The sequence below is a fragment of the Sus scrofa genome, chromosome 7, assembly GCF_054392235.1.
Source record: "Sus scrofa isolate SSC_HxYL_T2T_F1_AM1 chromosome 7, Sscrofa_HxYL_maternal_Yorkshire_Landrace_v2.0, whole genome shotgun sequence".
NCBI classification, from domain to species: domain Eukaryota; kingdom Metazoa; phylum Chordata; class Mammalia; order Artiodactyla; family Suidae; genus Sus; species Sus scrofa.
In genome coordinates, this window is record NC_139389.1 from 113,284,206 (window position 1) to 113,303,434 (window position 19,229).

Sequence of the window (19,229 nt, forward strand, 5' to 3'; positions counted from 1 at the left end):
GTAACAAGCATCAGATAGGCCCTCCAGATGTCAGCTATTTAAAGAGGCCCGTGCCAGAAGTTCTGTGGATGGCAGCTGTCTGTCTCATCCTGGCCAAAGGTGATGGCGGTGGCGATGGAAGGGATGGTTGGTATTGCAGGTGGATGCCTGCTTCAAAGAAACTTTTGTCAATGACAAGTTCAAGTAATAATGTGTTCATATATTGAGAAAGTAAGAAAAGATAGACGGGATGACCAGCTAAATAACTCGACAAGGCCATCATATCAAACTTAGTACAAGTAATATCTGATTTTTAAATGTATGAAGAAAAAGGAATATCAGGAAATCCCACCTCATCATGTAAAAGTATCACCTTATCCTTGAGAAATTGACTTCTAGGCCAAGGAGTTCTACAGTGAGATAAGGAATTCTTCAAATTCAGTTTTAAACTTTTTCTATTCTTTTACCTAAAGCAAGCAGCCTGAAAATACATATTTTATTATATATATATATATATATATCGATATATATATATCAATCTCTTCTTCAGTTTCTACAAATTCAGGCTTGATTTCTTTCCTTAAGTCAAATCTCAGCTGCGTTCATTAATAACAAGAGAGGCTCCAGAAGATGACGTTTTATCATTTCTCTGAGGATTCGTTCTTCAGTGTGAAAATGAAGTAAGCTAGCTTTACTCTCTTGGTTTATTGTTGGTGGCAAACTTATTTAACTAGTCCTCCCTTTCCATTTAGAGATGACTTTGGGCTGAACTCCTTCTACTGCCTTGTGGGAATCAGACACCTAAATAAACAGGTAGTCTGAGAAAAATGGGATGTATGATTGCGTGAATGTAGTGTTTCTAGAAAAGAAAGTTTGGCCCTTTCCTTCACCTCTTTCATCTTTCTCTTTTGGGGAACAGAACAGAATGGAGGTGTCTTTTGATTATTTCAAACACAGAGAGATCAGATGTCCTTCAAACAAACTGGCTTGGAGAGGCGCTGTAGTCGTGGTTTGTGGGGGGGGGGGTTGTTTTGTTTTATTTTTCTGGATTCTTCTGCAGGCATCCCAGGTTGACACACTTGCAGAAAGAGATAAGAGACAACCAAACAGAGAAGAACCGCCACCTGTATAGTCACTGTGTGGCTGCTTGTAAATAGCCCCAATATCCTATCTTTAGTTAGTCCCTTGGTAGGACAGGAGAAACTGAGCTTTTGTTTATGAAGTTAAATAAAAACACTGTGTGTCCAAAGAAGGGGACTTCTTATCTGCTGTTTACAGTGATGGGAGAAGTGTTGGTTTTTCTTCTAAGCTCTGCTTCTAACCTTTATTTCCTACCTCCTGATCCACATTGTCTCATACAGAAAACTTAGCCCTTTCTAACGGAAAACTTGTTCTGTGGTCAGAAATTATAGCTTCTCTAGTGTTTTTCAAGACCTTGTCTGCAGGGAACATCACTGTGGTTCTAGCCTCAATAGAGTAATGCTTCAACTTTTTCTACGTATATTTAATTTTTCTTCTTCAAGTAGGAGTCATAATGTTGAATGAAACTGGGTCCAAGATAGATATTCTGGGATCTTTGGGATGAAGTGCTGAGCTATCATCAGTACATTCCATGGAAAGGTTAGAACATGGTAAAAAAAAAAAGTCCATTTTTCTCCTATTCCTTCCTACCCACCCTTCTCGTTACCTGGCAATGGTGTGAAGAATGGCATTCACTTAGCTGTATCAGAGGGCAATTGCTCATGAATTTGAATTATGAAATGACACTGGTTATGGGTTGCCCTGAAATTTACTCAAGCCTTGTAAATTTTTTGTTTTGGTTTTGGGGGCTGCACACACAGCATATGGAAGTTCCTAGGCCAGGGAAAGAATCTGAGCCACAGCTGCAACCTGTACCACAGTGGCAACAATACTGGATCCTTAACCCACTGCTCCAGGCTGGAGATGGAACCCGTGCCTCTGCAGAGACCTGAGCCACCACAGAGACAATGCTGGATCCTTAGCCTGCTGTGCCACAGCAGGAACTCCATAAATGTATTTTCTATTGCATATTTTTCTAATATTTGTGGTATATAATATATATATGCACGCATGTATGTATGTATTTACCTTATTATTATCCCGAAGAGATACGAGTCATGTTTCTCACACACAAATACACATGCACAGTGTATTTAAAGAGGATTCACAGCTAGGTACATTCTGTTTTTTTAAGGATATAGCTAAAGTTGAGTAATGCTGTAAGAATGAAAAATGAAAGACAGACCTTAGAGTCCCAACAGGTAGGAAGGTGGGTATGGCATATCTTAACAGAATAGTGAAAAGAAAGTGATTAAAAAAAAAATGAAATGCAAAGGAGGCCCCTCCTCCATTTAGGGCCCACAGAACTAGGCTAACCCAGAGAACAGAGTTGCCTGTTGAAGAGTGTTTCTGACAAGTCCCTCACCCCCACCCCCACAGCCACCCACAACATAGGTGTATATTGCCTCTCATGATTTAGTATCGGGTGCTATTCTGCCTTTCTCGTCTGGGGGCTGGATTCCTCAGCATCCTTTGCCACGTTACAAAAATAGAAAGCCCGATATCATAGTCATACCACCACCCCACTTGCTGCCCACAGTGGCGCAGAAGAGCAGGCAGGCCTCAGTTTTCAAAAGGGTTGTATTGCAGAAGTTACTTGATGAATTCTCAGAGCCCAGACTATGTTTTCCCAGAGATACGAGGTATTCTCTTTCCAGAGCTCAAACACCTACTAACCCAGAACCTTTCCAATATCCTTGTCTAGATCTACTGTTGTCAGTTACCTGGGTACCTAGGAAGTATTTTCAGAAGGGGCAGGGGTAGGCGTAGGGGTAGGAAGCCAACAGCGTATCGCTTACCACTGCAGAATGGATAAGAGGGTCTGGGCTACCAAACCATGCACTTGCTGTCTCCACAGATTCCTGGGAGGGTAGTTCTTATATCTGGGTCAAGGCGGAAGTGAAGAGGGAACTCAAGGACAAGAAAGAGGCTCAAGCTTGAGGTGCTGGGCTGGATGTTCTGGGAGGAAGTGAAGAAGAGAGTTAGAATCTGTTTGAGGGAAATAATAGGAGCAGTGGGAATGGGCGCGAGGAAGGGAAGGGATGGAAGTGGAAGGGGTGGGGGCTCTGATGGTTAATAAAGCATAGAAGCAGGAGTTCTTCTTGTGGCTCAGTAGTAATGAACCCACCTTGTATCCATGAGGATGCTGGTTTGATCCCGCATCTGATCTCCGTCAAGGTCAGGTGTTGGTTAAGGATCCTGTGTTGCCATGAGGTTGTGGTGTAGATCACAGATGTAGCTCAGATCCTGCATTGCTGGGGCTGTGGCATAGGCTGGCAACTGCAGCTCTGCTTTGACCCCTAGCCTGGGGACTTCCACATGCCACAGGTGTGGCCCTAAAAAGAAACATAATAAGTAAGTAAGTAAATAAGTAAAGCAAAGAAGCAGAACATAGTTTAATGAAATGCCACAATTTTGCTGAGCACCCAGTCCTATTTGTGCCAGAACAGTGAGTGAGCAAAGTTGAGTGACATGCAGTTTCCACTGTTGAGCCCTTTGGTGAGGGGAGAAGCGGGGCATATATGCAAATTCACCTTCATGGAGAGGGTCTGTTCATTCCCAGGCCAGAAACTCAGTACGAGCACAGGAGGGAAGGAGAGCTTCTGACTGAAGGATTAGCAACACTCCGTGGAAGAGGAAATATTGGGGTTAGGTCTGAGGATTTTCCAAGAGCCAGAGGTGGGGGAAGGATAAGCACAGTCCAGGAAGACGATGGGTGAGATCAAAGTCCAGAGGTGGGAAGGTGCGCGGGAGGCGGAGAGAACGAGGAGACACCTGCAGAGAGTAGAAGATTGGATGGAAAGTCCCAACTTTACCTTCTAGAATGGATTTTCATCTTCAGCACCACACTATTCTCCTTGGCCTCCAAAGAGATCTGAGCCCCACAGGTAAGGAGCAGCTGTCCTGGAGTAGAAAGAGAGAGGCCAGGAGAGGGGACTGAAGGAGAGTCTGAGGCTTTGAGAAGCTGGCAGTTGGGGGACAGGTGGTCAAAGAGGTTTTTGGTTTTTTCCCCAGTTCTTGCCTCTTCTTTTGTCCAAATGCTATGAAGCCCTTTGTGGAACTCCTAGATACCGATCAGGTGGGAAACAGGGAAAGAAGCATGTTTGTGGAGCTCAGATGATGGCTCAGGGTACCCCAGACCTGGTGCACACGCTGTGTGAAGCTGGTTGTGGGAAAGATTGGGTCAGTCTGTGTCTCATGAAATAATCGTAAGCCCTTGTTCCCTTTGGCCCTCCTGCCCACACTTCCTCTGAAAGGACAAGCCAAGTGCCCCATTCTCAGGTTTCTCCAAATGCACGTAGACACCTCCATTACAGAGGCCAAGGTGGAGGGCGCGCTGTGGTCACTGAATTCTGAGACATGGAAAAAGAAGAAGGAGAAGGAAAAAGATCTTGGCAACAATTTTTTAAAAAGGCATAGTGCTTATGCTAAAAAGCTGAAATGGTCATTTCTGTATGAGGAGTTAGGGGGAGAGGACAAATGTGCACAGAGGCAGCCATGCCGACTGCAAGTGCTGAACACAGAGGAGGCCCTTCAAAGCAGAGAGGGCTCCATACCTCAAAGACTGCATGTGGTTATTCACTCCACAGAGACCTGGAGAAGTTCCTGGGTATACCTCTAGAGAGGCAGGTGGGTACAGGGGTTGGCTCTTAGCCTCCACTTCCTCTGTCAGATGTTTGGGCCTGCCTCTGTGACCACTGCTGTAATGCAGTCTGCGAGATCTCTGCAGCTGGAGATTAGAGCTTTACACACTTTAAATGGGTGTGTAGGTGTGAGTGTGGGCACACACTCTCTCTGGCCTGCATGCTTGACCCTAGTCTTACTAATAAACTGTTAGGGAAGTGAAATTTTAATCATCCCCAGTCTTCTGACCATCCCCAAGTGGAAAGACACAAAGACTTTATATATGATTCAGAGCTTAATTGGAAGCTATAATTTTGAGCCTTAAACATTTTTATGGAATTCTAAGTCACATGTAAAGAAACCTCCATGTTAGCCATAAAATACCACATCTGTATAACATGCTATGTGAGTGATAAACAAAAAATATACGTGAGTATTGGCATAAGTTAAAAAAAAAATTACCAACCATATTACCTAAATGAACATGATAAAATTTTAAAATTCCCCCAAATCAGTCAGATTTAGGGGTTAGGGCTTCGACATATGAATTTTAGGGAAACAGTTTGGTTTATAACAAACCACAAACTGATAAACTCATTGCAGAAGGTAATAGCTATAACTAGTTGAGTCAAAGCAGCTTTCAAATCTCCCTATCAAAAAAGAAAAGCACAAATGAGTCTATCAAAAATTAAAATATAGGGAGTTCCCTACATGACTTAGTGGTTAACAAACCCGACCAGGACCGCTGAGGATGCGGGTTCGATCCCTGGCCTCACTCAGTGGGTTAAGGATCCAGCGTTGCCATGAGCTGTGGTATAGTTCGCAGACTTTGCTTGGATCTGGCGTTGCTGTAGCTATGGTGTAGACCGACAGCTATAACTCTGATTCAACCCTTTCTGAAATAGGGATTTATAACTGATAATCAAAATCTATCTGTTACTGTTCTTTAAGGGAATTTTTTCTTTTTCTTTTCTTTCTTTCTTTTTTTGTTTTTTTAAGGAACAAAAACCTTGTTCCTCTTGGTTACTAGTCAGGTTCACAACCCACTGAGCCACAAGGGGAATTCTGAAGGGAACATTTTTACAAAGTTTTTTTTTTTTTTTTAGTAGTCAACACAAATAATTTTTTAAAACTCAGTATCATAGGAATAAATGATTTTGTTTGGAATCATCAAGAGCCCTGGTCAAGTGTTGTTTGTGCTGGGGGAGGGAATGATTTGGGGGAGAAGAAATGATAATAAGCCATAAATATTTTTAGTTTTTGTTTTCTTGAGGGCCATGTATGTAATCATCTTCCTATGATGTAAATCAAGCAACCGAAAGTCTCTTCCACATCTGTCAAGTGGGGGTGGGGGCATTTGGGGGGTTACTATTTCTGCTAGTCCAGATTTTCCTTTAACTGTAGTGGGAGAGCGGGGGCTGAGGAGAAAAGGCCAAAAGTTTCCTGCAGTTTTTACTATTTATCATTATTCCCCCAGTGTCACATTTAGCAACCACCATCCGCTGAGTAACTCCCAAAGCAACAACCATTGTACACCCACCCCTGCCTCCCCTAGTCCCAGCAGGAGCTGAAGAAGAGACATTCAAGGAGAAGAGGATTAAAAGTGTGCTGGACGTTGTTATTCCTAATACTTCAGTGACCCTGTGGCTGTTCAATTTATTTAGCAATGAGTCAGACCTGTTCCTTAATGGGGTTACTGACCCTCCAAGAATATTTACCACAGCACACTGTCCTTTCGTCCGTCTCTTTGTGGATGCACCCACCTTTCTGTGTTCATCTTCTGCACACCAACAAGGTATACATTTTAAGAAATTGCATCCATCAAGCATGATGACTCTCTTGTGGTCCTTTACTCCCACATAGACACACTCCCTTGGATGAAATGTCTCCTTCTCTGCCTGAGTTGGCCTGAGATACATGCTGCTGAAGACTTCTGCCTCATATGCTGCCCCTCCCTGGGAATCCTCTTCCTGATGCCTAGGGAACCACAGCAAATACTTCATCTTCTGCATCCATTTCCTTGAAATTAACAAGGGGGTGGTTGGCCACGCAAGGCAGGAGGGAGGACGTAAACAGTAGGTAAAGGCATATGCCAACAGATATTGTTACTCAAAGTTGTGTGCTTGTTAGCCTCAGTTTCTATTACACAAATTTAAATTTTTTAAAAAGTGAGAATCTTTATGAGATAGCCTATGGTTAAGTGAGTTGTCTGATGTCTAGCAATTAACATTAGAGCCAAGAATTAAAACCCAGATATTTCCATTTCTAAAACAGTGTGAAAATACATCTTTCATCCATACCATGTTATTAGAAGTCATGTAATAAAGTCCCTTCTTCATTAAAACTTGGTTTAAGGGGATGAAAATGTGATCTTTCTTCTAGTATAACTCTTCAAAAGTCTGATTTTCTCCAGCCCAAGTTATATATATATATGCATGCTTTTTGTCTTCTTTTTGTTTCTTTTATGGCGTAAAAACAAGTTCCATATACCTCATTGCTAATAATGATATTGCTCACATGACAGTTCTCTTTTGGAATATTGTTTCCAGGATTGTCCCTTGGGATCAAAACTCAGAGGGTGTCAGAGGCATTTTCCTGACATTAAGTTTCCAGATTGAACAGTACTTTTTAAAATTATAATTGATTTTTTCAGGATCTTGGGTTTGGGATAAAGACTGGCAGTCTTAGGAAGTGAACATCTCTATTCCTAAAGTAGTAATAAGACTGGTGGGAATGTTCTGGGGACTCCTTCTGACCTACAAAGAGAAGGGAACAACTTTGAAGACAAAGAACTTGATTGTCATTTGTAAGAAGAATACAAGCAGTAAACCTATTTATTCACATTTCCTAAGACTTCAGTAATTTTATGAACAATTACAGGTTGTCCAAATGCAGAATATATTGTGGATTAGCAACTAATTAGTGAGATTGCCTTTCTCATTTTCAGATTATGAGCACCAGTTATTTTTAGTCTTTTAAGTATAAATTGCCTAGGCACTATGTTAATAAGAATCAATGTCTACTGCAAATGCTTTGGGCATCATTTAATTCTAATATATATAATTGAAAGTTATTTATATGAAACATTTTTTGTGCTTTAAGTGTTGTGCAAAAGACAAAGGTTGTATAAACTATCTTCTGATAGTCAACACTCTGAGAGTGTCCTTTGTATATGTCATTTGCTTTATTTCATTACAGAGCAAGAATTTTGACATGTATTGGATAACTTGTGATAAACATGGTTATTTTAAAAAACAGAGAGAATTAGAATAATTTGATCTCAGGTCTCTTTATGAAAGCATCCTTCTAATATTCCACTATATACAGAAAATGATAATTAAAGACAGAATATTTTTAAGCATACATGAAATTATCTCCTTTCATTTATCATTTTTACTTATCTATCTCATTTTGTTGATAAAATGAGAGATCCTTTAACTTGTTCAGTCACAAATATTGAAGAGTTTTAGTAATTGATTTAGATTGTTATTGCATTGTAAGCAGAAGATATGAAGAATAATTATTGATTCTTCATTATTTATGATTCTAAAAATGACTATTTTTTGCATTATGTCTCATATGTTTTTGAAAGTTTGGGACTCTGTTCTAACCAGGGTTAAGGATATACTCATTATTTCAGGTTCGTTAATGGCATTTTTTAAATTAGTTTTGGTCTTTCCTCCCAGCTTATTCTATAAGTATTACAAGAAGATTATAATAAATGTACTTAGTATACAGTTATTAAGCTCTTAACATGGACTAAGTGTTGTTGTAGGCCCTGAAGAATCAGCAGTAATCAAACAAAAAACATTTATCCCCATGAAACACATTTTAGTGGACTTTTTGATCATGAATTTCTCTTTTTTTTTTCCCAGTTTATCAATACGTGCTTTATATATTTTGAAGGTATGTTATTAGTTACATACAGATTCATGACTTTATATTCCCTGGGTTTATGGTGTTTCTCAGGACAGTGTGATAACATTTTTGGTGATCATGTCTATTTCGTCTGTTAAGTATAGTAGACTATCAATTTGAGGGTATGATAATTATGCCTCTCTAGGTCAAACACAGCCAAAGGTTACTTTTCTCTCATTTCTCTGGCATACTTCCTTGGGCCCCTTACCAATATAGGCTTTTTTGTGTGAGAGAAAGGAATCTTTTGTCTTGTTTAAGCATTGTTATGTGGTCTCAGTTAAAAACAGAAAAATCAATATTCTAATTAATATACCTGGCAAATTTCAACCAAAAGGACAGATATAATGTCCTTATTCACACGACTAAAGTTGGCTCATCTCCACATCTACATTCTAGAAAAAGGATAACGAAGTAGAAAGCAAGCAGCAAGTAAGTGTCATTCTCTTAAGATATGATTTGGAAGTTGCACATATCACTTGTGTAGCATAATACATTGATTTAGACCAAAGATTCAGTAGATAGGGGATTTGGGCTCAAATCATGGCTCTACCACCTACTAGCAATGGTTAAGTCACAATTTGTACCTTCTTTCCCCAGTTGTAAAATAGGAACAATAATAATACCTAGCTTATAAGCATTATTAATTTGTTTTTTTGTTTTGGTGATGCTGATAGCCTGCAAAATTCCCTAGCTGAAACCAAGCCACAGCAGTGACAACACTGCATGCTTAACCTAGGCCATCAGGGAACTCCAAAGTATTCTTGTGGAAGGCACTACAAATAATTTGTTGACAGTGATGGTAATGATAGTGACTCAACACTTACTTAGATTTAGCCCTATCATACCAGTTCCTTTTACTCATCATTTCCTTTTGAATGTACTCCTTTTCCCTGGGATCATTTTCTTCATATTAGAGTATATCCTTTAGTGCTTATGCCAGTGATAACCTGTGAGTAATAAGCTTTCTCAAACTTCCTTCAACTGAAAGTATAATAGGTGTGCCTCCTCTCTTAAGTGACCTGCCTAGTTATATAAATCTAGTTTGAAAGGCATTTTCTGTTAACACAGAGCCCTTATATTAATTATCTTGGGAACTTTACTTAAAAGTAATCTGTTGTTTTTAAAAATTTTATCTTAATTTGGTTATTTTTGCTTTAATTACGATGAACCAAAATGTAGCTATTTCTCTTTTATTTTTTGTTCCTGCTTAGTATCCCTTCATATAAGAATTCGTATTACTTAAGTATAAAATATTTTCTCTACCCCCTTCTTCTAGAAATCCTAATAGATATATGTTTGTATATTGGACTTTTCATTTGATTTTTCATGATTCTTAATTTCTTTTGTATTGTCTAAATCTTTTTCTCTCTGTGCTACATTTTAGGACATTTCCTTAGTTCTTTCTTCCAGTTTATTAACTCGCTCTTCGACTATTTTACAAATCCATCCACTGACTTAAAAAAAAAAAAAAATCAGGAGTTCCTGTTGTGGCTCAGCAGAAATGAATCTGACTGTGAACCATGAGGTTATGGGTTCGAACCCTGGCCTCGCTCAGTGGGTTAACTATCTGGCATTTCTGTGAGCTGTGGTGTAGGTTTCAGATGTGGCTCAGATCTGGCATTGCTGTGGCTCTGGCGTAGGCTGAGAGCTGTAGCTCTGATTCAACCCCTAGCCTGGGAACCTCCATATGCCATGGGTTTGGCCCTAAAAAGAAAAAAAAAAAAATTCATTGACTATGTTGCATTTCCAAATTTAGCTCTTCCAATTTTAGCTCTTTCTTAAGTATTCCCATTATCATAGTATTTTTTTCCCTCTGTGGTTTCTATAATTTCTTTAATCATTTCAACCATTTTTGATCAATTTCTTTAATATTATTCCATTATCTCACATTTTTGAGTTTCTTCTCCTATTCTTGTGTCTGTTAACTCTCTTTCGTGTATATTATCTTTTTACTGGATGATTAGTTTTCTTATAATCTTATTTTATGTTGATGTTGCTGTAGGAACCATGCATGCCACACTCTAGAATAACATTTTAGAGAAATATTTCAGCTTCTCCTGACACTGAAATGGTGTGTGATATTAAACAAGTCATTCTCTCTCTCAGTATCTCAGTTTCTTTAACTTTCTTAGGTGTCTTCTGAATACCCAACTCTCTTTTCTTGCCCAAGCCACAACTGAGGAAGAATGGCCTTGTTTTGGTTAGAGAGGAGTTTTGCTTTTTATCCAGAATTTTCAAGGCACATGTCTTTATTTAAGGGGAGTTGGTTTTATTTATGTTCAATCCACCTGGATTCACTGGATATAAATTTACCTGGGAGGTAAAGGACAATAGGGCAAACAAGTCAGCATAGACTTTCCTTCACAGTGAGCTCTTTACCAATGAAAAATGCCCTTTTCGATGACAGGAACAGCAGCTTGTGTAGGTGTTGCTAGTTACGGAAGTTGGGGTGGGGGGGGAGGCATGATAATCTTTGGTGTTTAAAATAGAAACAAAATTGTTAATGTGTCTAGAGACAACTTGTACTGCATACAGTCATGAAAAAATGAAGTTTTAGTACAATAACACTAGATTCATTTTATAGAAGTCTAAAATTTCTCACCTCAGTGGGTAAGGTTTTCATAAACAAGGGTGTACTATGATTTTTATAGCACGAAGGAATTGGGTTTAAGCCTCAAAATAAGGCCAAGAGATTTACGCTTAATTAAATGCAGAAGTGAAGGGCAAATAGAAATTTTAAAAGAAATCTTAACTTGTGTTATATATAAATTTGAAAAGAAACTTAGAGATTATATACTCCATCCGCTCATGTACAGCAAGACAGCAACTTCGGTGTCCCTAAAAGCCCCTCACTGCTTGAACACTTCCTGCGATGGAAAGCTCACTGCTTTGCAAGGCATCCCTTCCAATTTTGTAATGGCTCCAAATGTTGAACAATTCTTCCTTAAAATGAGATGTTGCATATTTTGGAGATATGTGTATTCTTTCTTCCTATCTATCTATCTATCTATCTATCTATCTATCTATCTATCAAATGTTCTCTTCTATAGTAATGAAGTGTATTTCAATACTATTTCACAAACATCCACTGAATGTCTAAAATTGCCTGTGTTTGAGATAAGGAACATCTTCATCTCCATTTTTCTGAGAAGAAACATGTTTTCAAAGTCTAGGCAACTTGCCCAAGGTCACACAGCTATTATATAATAGAGCAGGGATTTGAACATAAACTATCTGGCCCCAGAACTTAAGCCGTTTGACCCTAGGACCAGGCCTCAGTTCCCTATATGATCCCTCTATAAATCATGTAGGAGATCCAGATATAAACCCAACTGATAATAATAGAATGTGACAAATGTTAACCAAAGATAGGAAAGAACAACAAATTGTGCATGTTCAGATTAGAAATGGTAGATTTTGAAGACATAGATATCATCAATGCCAAAATACTGTTATCTTAAATGTTGTTTCATCTGTTTCAGAAATAGCCTAGTTCGCTTTCTATGACATAAACTTACATCTCTGTATTCCCCTGACCTCACCATCAGTTTTGGAAAGTGCTAAATCCTCAATACCACTGAGAAATGCCCTTATTACTCATCTTGCAAACATTTTTGGAGCTGCTCAGATAACACTATGTACCTTTCTGTTCAGGGAATATTCATCTCAACCCCCCTCCCACCAACAAGATTTCTCTGTTATGTGAATTTAAGACTACATCATATCAAGGAGAAAGTGGCCAGTTATTTCAGATTTCAGTCCTGTCTTAGAAGATATATTCTTCATGGAATTGTGAGTGAGACAGACACTTGAATAAGATGGATGCTTGAACCATGATGTTCCTAGAATTAAATGATAGTTTTATGAATTGAATCCAATGGGTATTTTAGTATCTGAAAAGTAATTGCTTGGAAGAAATTGAGCAAAGGAAAACTCTCGGCTGTGCTACAATTTAACTTTTTATTTATATGGTGTTTATTTGACATCTCTGAATATGGCAACCCTATCATTTGAGATAAAAAAACATAGTTTCCAACATGTGAATTTCCTTTCCCTTCTCCCTCCTCCCCTCGCTTTCCTTTTCTTCCTTCCTTTCTATTCTTCCTTTTCTTTCTATGTAGTTTCATTGTCTCTCCTTGCCCCATGAAACACATGGGTTTTTTTAAATTTTTTTAAAAATTTTAATTAAAAAATTTTACCCCCTAGAGTTCCTGTCATGGCTCAGTGGTTAATGAATCCTACCAGGAACCATGAGGTTGCGGGTTCAATCCCTGGCCTTGCTCAGTGGGTTAAGGATCCGGCGTTGCTGTGAGCTGTGGTGTAGGTTGCAGACGTGGCTCGGATCCCGAGTTGCTGTGGCTCTGGCATAGGCCGGTGGCTACAGCTCCAATTAGACCCCTAGCCTGGGAACCTCCATATGCTGCAGAAGTGGCCCTAGAAAAGGCAAAAAGACAAAAAAAAAAAAAAATTATCCCATTCTGTTATTTTTCAGGATTTAACATTCTAAATGACCGGGGAAAGCTAACCTTAAAGCCCCCTCCATTAGGAAACTCCTGTGGCTAATTCTGCCCCACGTTGATAATCTCCTTACTTTACATTTCTGCTTCTCTGCCTATTTGAAATCATTCAAGGCCAGGTTCATAATACTCATGAACCTGAACATTTATAATGTTGTTTGCAAATATATCTTCTTATTTAACCTTCAAAACAATGCTATGGATTTTGAATTATTTATACACATCCTATTGGGGAAACAGGCCCAGTGAGTTTAAAATAACTTGCTCTTAGGTCACAGGGCCAAAGAAGTAGTGGATCAAATTTGAACTCACCTCCTTCGACATTAGGTTCATATGTTCCTTTGTGTATAAATCCCTCCTGTGGATTCCCTCTTCCTGTTGGATGCCTGCAGTGGATGAATTCCATCCTCTTTTTTTTTGGGGGGGGGGGGTTGCATTCAAGGCATGTGGAAGTTCCCAGGCCAGGAATCAAACCCGTTCTGTAGCTATAACCAGAGTCGCAGTAGTGACAGTGCCAAGCCCTTAACCCACTGAGACTGGAAGGAACTCCCCATTCTCTACTGTATATTTTGTTTATACCTTAATTCTGACTCTTACCACATTGTATTTGGGAAGCTATATATACAGATGGAATTTGTATTTTTTTTTTATTTGTTGTATTCCCCAACCAGATTATACACTTCTTATGGCCTTAAATTTTTCTTTTCTCTCTCTCTTTATTTTATCCTGGAGTCCCCTGGACTTTACCTGGTGCTTTGCCCATAGCTAGCATATATGTAGTGTTCATGACGTAGACGAATTGAAGTACCAAAATAATTGTTTCTTTTTATACTAAGTAGAACCTAGTTTAGAGGTTCATGCTCAGTAACTTTAAAAGAACATTTATTGAAATGAAATACCAAATAAATCCAGTGGAAGAAAAATTATGAAAAGATTTAGAAGCCACTTGCTTCTAGGGGGAAGGCTAAATAATGAGAATGAGTTGTTTATTTAAGAAAAGAAGGTGAAGAACTAAATAGTTGGGAAAGAGAAGTCGCCAGAGAGTCCTTCCGGATCCGAGAGCAAACTGAGATTGTGTGAGTTCCACCCTATGCTGGAAAATGATAACTTAGGAAACACAGCTGGGTTTTGATAGTCCATATCATCTGGTTCTGGGCTCAGGGTGAGCTTTATTATTTTGCAGTTGGCTTGAAGGATATTTGTGATAAGAATGCAATTAAGCTGTTCCCCTCTCTACAAAATATGGGCAAAGAGAATCCAATGAGTCAGGGAAGACCCGGGAGTGACTTTCTAGTCTATGTTTTGGAATAGCAGGGGGAGCATTTTGTTTATTCACTCCTCTCAGGATTTGTTGACAGGAAAAGAAAACCATTTGCAGAGATAAATTTCAAGGAGTCATCTGGAGAAAAAGAGAATTATTCTTATTACTCCATTTACGGTGTCACAGGCACTATTGACACACACTTTACATATAATAACTTTCTAAATTCTCATAACAAACTTTTGGATCGATAGCATGATAATTCTCATTTATACAGATGGAGAAGTAGTGGTGATACAAAGGGGCTAAAGATCTTGCAAACATTTTTCAGAGGAGCAAAAAATCAAAATCAGGATTAGAACCTAGGCATTCGAGCACAAGAGCCCAAAATCTAAATCTTTATGTACTCTAGAAATAGCATCTAAATCTTCGATTTCATCATTTTTCTATAAACATACAAGTGATCTTATTACTTCTGTTATTATATACCAGTCATCATTCACTTTGTTGAGTCATTAAAACTGGTTAAAGATTTATATGATCTCCGATAGCCAATGTAAGCTTAGTGAAGACTACGAGGGTTTATTCCTTTTTTTTTCTTCTTTTTGCTTTTTAGGGCTGTGCCCATGGCATATGGAAGTTCCCAGGCTAGGGGTAGAATCGGAGCTACAGCTCCCAGCCGATGCCACAGCCACAGCAACATCAGATCCAATCTATGGCTGCAACCTACACCACAGCTCAAGGTGCTGCCGGCTCTTAACTCACTGAACGAGGCCGGGGATTGCCAGCAACCTCATGGTTCCTAGTTGTATTCATTTCCAGTGCGCCATGACAGGAACTCCCTAACAGGGTTTAAATACCCAGATCTCTCTATGAGGAAATAACTGAATCCTGTCCTTGATTAAAAGCAACCTATTTTCACGATAAAATAATTTCACTTGAATTTCAAAGGAAGCTGGCTAAAGTTTAAACAGGATCATTTCATATTTTTCTTTCCCTTGAAAAAAGTGTGAAATTCTGACAAAGTAGATATCCTAGTGTCATTGATGAAACTCAAGAGATTTGGAAAATTTCCTAGAGATTTTCCTCAACATCCAAACTCCTGATATCCCCATTTCAGCCACAAGGAGGACAAGAGAACAACTGTGGATTTTTATATGTAGGATAAGTAAAAGGAACAGAAGCAACATTTATAGTCTCTGAATTGTAAAATTATACAAGGATGCCATTGTGTTTGTTTTTTTAATCAAATACATGTAGGAGTGACATTTAAAAGAATAAAGCTTCTTTTATATTCCCAAGTGTAAAATATAATCAAAATCTGCTTTTTTTTTTTTTTTTTTGCAAGATGTCTTTCTGAAATAAATGAGCAGAAGGATGAATTATGGGGCTATAAATAAACCTACTGATATATAATAAAGCAAAGTTCGACTGTTTTATGGAACTCTTGGATATATTTACAGCCGTGTTAACAGTCACCTGTATTTTTTCAGGACTTTTATTTCATTTCACATTATGAGAGTTTAGTTGATTTTGTGTGGTTTTTTTCTCCCCCTCCTCCTAAACTTACTTTTTGGAACTCTGTGTAAAGAGAAAAAAAAGTAAGAGTTTTTATTCTAACTATTTGGGAAAAGAAGCCCCTCCTCTAAGAGTTTAGGGCTCACACGGAAACAGACTGCTCCTGTGCTTTCTGTTTCTGTGCAGTCCTATTAGATTCGGCAGACAACTGCACAGTTGTCTCCTGCCAGCAGTGAAGTGGAAAGTCAGAGTCTATACAAGTGAGAGAAGGCATGTGCAGACCAAATGTATTGTGAGAGGCTGATGGGGCAGCTCTGCATTAGATTCCTGGCACCTGACACGATTAAGTATGATCATGAGGCTTATTTTAGAAGCCAGAAAATTCCCCAGACTACTTTATAGCCGAAGTACCGACCAAAGCAAGACAAAGAGGGTCAGATGGGTAAGTATCCTCCTACCTTATCTTGGGACAGATAAGGAGTTGAAAAAAGAGGGGATAAAAACAGGGGAAAGAAATCTATAATGGCAAATTCTGCTGTCTGAAATAATAGAGAAACCAAGCTATGAACAAGGCAAATCCAGTCACAGTTTTTGTGTTTTTATTTTTGTTTGTTTGGTTGGTTGGTTTGGTTTGGTTTTAAGCTCCCTTCCATTCAGAAACTTAAATTTCCAAACAGTCTGGTTAGGATTCCATTGGGGTTTATCTAAGTGGAGCTAAGCGTGGTTGTTCCTGTGAGATTATTTATACTTTTTAACTTGAAATCTGTGGTGAGCATAACGTTTCTAAATCTATTTCTCTTCCTTTCTATCTTAAAAGTAGACTCTCATCTCCATCCTGTAGCTGCATGCTTCATCCCCAAGTGTCCTCACTCAAAGGACCCACTAGAAAAGACAGCTCAGGAGGGAAGAGGGGAGCTTTTGGTGATGGTCCAGGTGATGACAAATCCTTCAGCCAGAACACAAACTGCAGGCAGTATCTAGGAGTCACCACTGGAGCTAAAAATCGAGGGAAAAATACCTAATAGATCAGCCTAATATAAGCTCTAATAGACCTGAGAATAATGGGAATTTGAAGTCTAAGTAGGGATGTGTTAACTAGAGGAAGAGAGGGGAGGGATAGAAAACAAATGACAAAACAAAAATCAACAATGTGGTCGATCGGAGGACATTCATTTTATCAGGATAATTGTTATCTCTTTAAAGTGAGGAAGAACAATAAACCCACCTTGTACTTGTCCTCTGATAAGTCTTCTCAGTGTTCGACTGGGTCCCCAAATGAAATCATCCTTACCCAGCATTCACAGATATTTCTTCTGACATTTTGCAAAAAGTAAGTAAATAAATTATAAGTATGACAAGTGAAATGAATAGTTCCAGCTGTGATGTACCAGCAGCATTTCCAGATTTTGTACCGCATTAAGGATTTATTTCCACTTTGTCGCCTTGCAGAGAATTAATGGGAAGGTCCATCTAAGCTTTCCATCCGTCCTTAGGACAAAGGAAAAAAAAAAAAAAAAAAGTGTCCCACACTCATTACCAATTTAGAAAGGAAGAAAAACCTTAAGGCGGCTAGGTGTTCAACTCTGGAAATATGTGTCTCTGAAGATCACCGTCACTAAAGCCAGATGAATACATTGGTGAAATGAATGGTATATGAAAATGTAAGAGATGGGCAGTTGATTCACTGGATTCATGAATTCAGCAAATATTTACTGACCTTCTATCGTGTGGTGCTACCCACTCTTCTGAACGCAGAAAGTATAGGTGAGACCAAGGCAAAGGTTCAGGTTTCAGGGAACTCACCATCTTGTTAAGGAGATAGACTGTGGACAAATATAGATAAAATAATTTCAGAAAGTAGAGAGTGTTGTGAAAGCAATAGAACAAGGTAATGGGATAAAGTGCCTTTGGGGGAGGTGGTGGCTAACTTGAGGTGAGGGCAGAGAGGGCCTCTGAGAAGGTGGCAAATGAAACAAACCAATCTTAGGGAAAAGTGTTCCAAAGAAGAGGATCTAGCAAGTATAAAGGTCTTGGAGTGGGAAAGAACATGGAACATTCAGGTAGCAATAAGATGGCCTGGGAGATTGGAGGTAGTGAGTAAGGGGCTATCTGGCTGAAGATGGCGTTGGAGAATTAGATATAAGCTAGGTCTATATAAGGCTATAATACAGAGTTAGACTAAGTCCAGAGTGCAGTGGGAATCCATCTGGAGGACGAAATCAAGGAGTGGTTAGATTAAATGGGAATTACCATCTACCTTAAGGGAGGATGTTTTTCTCATTTTTGTACTAATAGTAGCCTGAGACCCTAAACATGAACTTAACCTACTTAGAGCTTTAGCTTATTGTTCTATTAAACGGTAAGTACTGCCGGTCTTTGCCAGGTGCTATGCCAGATGCTGTGTATACATTATCTCATTCAATATTCCCAAGAACCTCATGAGGAGAGGCAGGATTCAAGTTTTAGAGAGGAGGAAACAGGTTTAAATTGGGTCTCCATAAATCACCCCTCTCTCTTGTTGCAGTGTTCCTGGGTACATGTGACTAGGTGAAAACATTGTGTATGTGGGCCGACACCCCAGGGCATGAGTGAGGGCCATCCCTTGGAGGCTGTGTGTCTTGCATCATCCTTACAGCTGAGAGCCAGAGCAGTGGAGATGACCATGCACCATTTACCATGGGCAGCACAGGTCTCTGGGAGAGCACCAGTTTCATAACCAAAGTACCAGGTCACCATCATAAATTCTAAAATGGACTTGCTATTTGACCTTGAAGACATTTCATTCATAGGTTTGGTATCTTTATCTGTTAGAGAGACATAGAATGCCAACTTCTGCGGCATCTCCTTGAGGTACTCCAGGAATGAATAGGACTGTCTTAATCCCTGGACTTTATTCTTGGTCAGGGGGCTTGAAATGTGTATTGAGAGCAGGGGCATAATAAGCATCTTTTTAAAAAAAGAAATGCTTCCTAAATACATATATATATGTCTTTATATGCATATATATATTTAAATACATGGTTTAAACAGTAAGTGTCATATAGTATATATGATATGATTTAACCAGCAACTATATTCCCTCAACTCTCCCCCTCCACACCCCCCCCAATACAGTGTTTTCTTAGCCAGGGTGGATGGGGAGGAGGGTGTCAGAGCCAGCATGACCCTGCTCTACAACATAGTGACGGAGAAGTTGGGGGCAGGGGAGGGGAGTAGAATGGAGACTGCCTTGTCCATCATGTCAGGGTTCCCTGGCAGAGCCCTGGGTCAGCATCCTCCTGGAGTAACAGATGGCCACAACAGGCACACCAAGCTTCTTCCTGCCACTCCTG

General features: G+C 39.3%; 1 protein-coding gene and 1 long non-coding RNA gene across 44 annotated transcripts in view; one reads left to right on the forward strand and one right to left on the reverse strand.

Moving 5' to 3' along the window:
* Positions 1-19,229, forward strand: part of NRXN3 (neurexin 3) — a 1,642,123-nt gene that overhangs the window by 1,063,256 nt on the left and 559,638 nt on the right. The window lies entirely within an intron of this gene.
* Positions 1,009-17,725, reverse strand: LOC146401864 (uncharacterized). The gene is made up of 3 exons (XR_014811235.1): positions 17,615-17,725; positions 17,123-17,210; positions 1,009-4,412 (listed from the first exon to the last, which is right to left on the reverse strand). It is a non-coding gene; the product is annotated as an uncharacterized LOC146401864 (long non-coding RNA).